A 4,444-nucleotide genomic window follows, 5' to 3' on the forward strand; every position below is an offset into this window, starting at 1 on the left:
GCAAGACCTGCTGGAACATCAAACTATGGTGATAAGCTGTTACACATAATGAGATTGGAATTGACAAAACATATTTTGTTTTACAGTTCCTTCGCTAGACAAATTTTTCGAGACCTTGGACGATAAAGTTCCAGGTGAATCATCTTTTGATCTGGTCATATATGGCTTAACATTGGAAGACAAGCTGTTACCCTTTTAGTTGCTAATCATGCACACAAGTCAGTTCAGGACCTCAGGTTTGTGTAATCCATTCTGTTGTTTGAACAGGATTGCTTCAATAGTTTCCAGCTTATTACTTCCTCTTTATGATGATTTAACGATACTTTTTTAATCACCTGAAAACTGCTTTTCTTGGCAGATGTATATTCCGTCTGTTTTTCCTTTTTATTATTATATAAATTATAATCTTCACCAGTTACTCTGAGAGTGAATATTCATGCCGGAAGCACCTAGCTAACCTAAGAGCAAATCTATTTATTAAACGCTTTAGGCACCACTTTTCAGCCTGTTATCTCCAATACATACGACATCTTATGTTGTTGTTGAAAGATCTTCCTCTCGTCACTATTAGTCTACTATTAAGCAGGTGGCGCTATTATTTCACATCTCTCTAAATAATCAGCATCTCATTGTTAGCGAGTTCTGTAGGCAGAATTTCTTATTCAATTTATTGAATTTGACATCCTTTTGCTCTCGTCCCAAATTGTAGATTGGTAGTCATTATTACTTCATCGAGGTAAATCCATTTCTGATTTTTGATCGAAGAAGAGCATATGGTATGCGATTGGATATACCAGCAGGGACGGCTACTAGGTTTGTGGTATGATCCTGCTACATTTGTTTCTGAACTCAGTTCTCTCTCTCACTTATCATTTTGCGTGTTGCTAACTTGCTAGCTTGGGTTGGTGAATCTAAACTCATTTATACTCATTTCATGACACAAACAAATAGTCTTGTAAACAAATTAGTCTCTGGATCTTTTTTTTGGTTGCCAATACGCGGACAACCAAATTCGTTATGTGGACAACTTTTTCTTTGGGTGTAAATATAATACGTTAATTTTAGTGGACAACCAAATCTCTCTCTCTCTAGCTCCTTCCTACCCTTTACGCCATCATCACCATGGAACTGGGGAGTAAAATTCCTCTGCAGAACCATGGATCCATGAACATCTTTCTTTTTCGTGAGAGATAAGAACATCATTCATGCCTATTAGATTACATATTTCTGATCCTCTCTAGTTATCTCAAACATTAGAATGTTTGGTTTATGTGGGTTTAACCAAATTTCAGAAGTTCTCAACAAAACAAAATTCTTCTTCTTCCCCTAAAATTGATCAAATCAATCATCTACCCAAGTTGAATCAATGGAAGAAACATGCGCAGAAATCAAAATTGCAATGGGAAAAGTGAAATACCCAGATCAAGAAAAGCAGCATCCAAGTAAGAGACATTGATTTCAACAGAAACACCACTAGTTTGAGCTCCAGTAGTGAAAATTACAGCATACCCTAATATATCAATTAGTGAAGCAGTTGCTCCTCCATGTAAAAAATTCTCAGAATTCTAATCAATCAAGAAAAATGAAAGAAACCCATGTTAGAAAAGTTAGAGAGAGAGAGAGAGAGGAAAGGGTTTTTGTTGTTGTTGTTGTTGTTGTTGATTGAAGACTTACAAGGAGAGGCTGAGGGACTTTGAAAGAGCAGAGAATTCAACCTGGTTCAATGAGATCAACTTTGATACCATGAATGATTAATGGGTCGAATAATGAAGGAGATAATTCATCTATTTGAAATTGAGACACCCTTTTCTTTCTCATCTACACTTCTCTCTAACAATCTCTTCACTGACTCCAAATCCATAATCTTCTCTCTCTCTCTCTAGATTATTCATGATTCGTTTCTCCACTGGTTTATTAAGCAGACTACCATAGAAGAAGCAAAACAATAAGATAAATTGAGAAGAATAAGTTATTATTCTTATTAGGGTTTTAGTTTCTTTGATGCATCAAATTATAAGAACAATTAGTTAAGATAATTGGAGTTCCTGTTGTTGGGCAGTCTTGATTCATCAAGAAAAATACCATCAAGGTGGTGGTTGTCGGACCGAGAAAGAATATGGGTGAATTACAAGAAATAAATTGTCCTTTAAAAAAATAATTAGTTATATTTCAACCCCATATATTTGTCCACATAAGAGAATTGTTTGTCCACCTTTTTTTTTCTGTATTGAGTAAAAATTATACAGATGCTTGTAGTTTCTTTGCTGCATCCAATCAGTTTGGGTATTCTTCAGTACTGCAGGTTTTGTTTGAATACTCATTTAAGTACCTGTAGAAAGGCTAGCCATCCTATATACTTATTCTGTGAAGCAAACAAGATACTTCATGGTGTTCGGTCACTCTGATCCCCGTGATTAGTATCTGTTAATTATTAGTTTGTGTAGTATACTTTTTACGTATATTTGCCTGTATTGTCCTAAATGTGGCTTAGGGGATTGGAGGGGTATGTATTTGTTCTGTTTTTCATCAGTTAGCTCATACTTAAGTTAAAATCATTGAACTGGTTGCTTGACCAGCCAGGAGAAGCGAGAAGTCTTACTCCTGTAAGCATTGGAAGAAGTCAAGTGATCAGAGGTGGGAATGGCATTGCAGATGGTCCTGTTGGTTACCAAGGTCATGGAGGCTGTGAGTGCCAAAAAATTCGGTCACATAGAAGAAGATAATGCTAGGTTTGGACATTCAACTGTAATACTGTTATTGGAATCTTGTCCCCTTTTGTCCTCCCATATTGTATTAGCAAATAGTTAGGATTATTTGCGTCTCCCTGACCCCATAAGAACAAGAAAAGTATGTCTAATTTCCGAATTAACTCTGCAGTGAAGGTACCACAGTAGAATATTATTTTTTCACAAGAAAAATTTCTCGTGAAACTTATGCAAACATGTCTGGGCCTACAACTGGGGACAAAATCCACTTTGGTGGTACGAACTTGTATGCAGAAATTGAAAAAGACTTTTCTGTATATGGTGATGAATGTGTAATTGGAGGTGGGATAGTGATCAGGTATGAACGGGGCAAGCTTCGAGCTGTCCATCATCAGATTGCTTGGATACTGTTATCACAAACGCTGTGATAATTGATTATAAGGGAATCTACGAAGCAGATATAGGTATCAAAGATAGACTGATTGTTGGTATGGGGAAAGCAGGAAATCCAGATGCAATGGATGGCGTTTTGCTTAGTATGATTGTTGGGGTATATACTTCTATCATCTGCGCTAGAGTAAATATGAACTTAAATCTTGGTTCTTGCATAATCTTATTCTTCTATTTGTTGAATTCAGGGACCGTTGTTTGTCATGTCAACTTTATCTATCCTCAGTAGACACAGCAATATCAAGTGGTTAGGAATCCTGATTCTAAATCTGAACTGTTGAGTATGTAAGAACACTTTGACACTTGTTCTGAACCATAGTTAATATACTCACTAGATCTATATCTTTTAAGGAATTCAAGTTAGTGCAGGGCTTTACCTGTGATTCTGTTGTGAACTGTCTAATCTACAAATAGAGTCCAGCTCGAGACACTTCTAAGTTGTAATTAGTGTTGTTATAAAGGTTGGGCTGGGCCGGGGCCGGTCCCGTTCCGTACAGGTTGTACAGACCCGGCCTGCCCTGTACGGATAACGCGCCAGGTAAGCCCGGATTTATAACCGGTCCCGGACTGGGCCTATAATTTTGGTCCACCAGGCCAAAATCGGCGCGGCCCGTCTCAACGGTCAGATTTCAAATTATTTTTTTAAACCAAGTACAAAAACGGCTAGTTGGGTTTTTTACCTCTCTTAACTTCATTTTCAAGCTCTAAAATTTTTCATCTTTATTATTTTACCTCTCATTCTATGCAAACTACAAAGACTCAAGATTTCAAAATTTTCAAGTATTGGTTTAGTAATTAAAGAGGACTATTATTCAAGAGTCAAGTAATCAATTATTGAAGACTTTAATTAATTACTTTATTAATCAATTATTCAAGACTTTAATTAAGTGTATCAAGTAAGTAATTTACTTCTTTATCAACCTATTTGAGTTTTTTTACATATAATTTTTTTTTCCTATCCTCTCATTTTTATTTTAGTTATGGATTACTATGATTTTGGTAGTCCCTTCGGACATGATAATGTCCAAATGTCCGGTGAAGAACCAACTATAGAGACTAATACCTTCGGAACTCAACAATCTAAAAGATTTATATGAACAATATGAACGAATGTATGGAACTCAAAGGATTCAAAGTAATCAAAATATTGCTTCGTCTAGTGAAAATCATCCATGACAGAGATTGGTACTACGTAAAAGAAATAATCAGGTGATCAAGGTTGTAGTTATTGTTTTGAACTTAAAATGTAATTACAAGGTGTTTTAGACAATGACACAAACATAAATAAT

At 35.9% G+C, this 4,444-nt stretch overlaps 1 pseudogene across 1 annotated transcript; it reads left to right on the plus strand.

Moving 5' to 3' along the window:
• Positions 1-209: 209 nt before the first annotated feature.
• Positions 210-3,538, plus strand: LOC147537429 (urease-like; annotated as a pseudogene). Its single transcript, XR_015225872.1, has 5 exons — positions 210-236; positions 710-820; positions 2,577-2,729; positions 2,878-3,255; positions 3,344-3,538. The product of XR_015225872.1 is annotated as an urease-like (transcript).
• The last annotated feature ends 906 nt before the right edge of the window (positions 3,539-4,444 follow it).

This window comes from Eschscholzia californica, unplaced genomic scaffold (genome assembly GCF_041429995.1).
Source record: "Eschscholzia californica isolate CP2 unplaced genomic scaffold, dmEscCali1.0.p SCAF_5, whole genome shotgun sequence".
Lineage (NCBI taxonomy): Eukaryota > Viridiplantae > Streptophyta > Magnoliopsida > Ranunculales > Papaveraceae > Eschscholzia > Eschscholzia californica.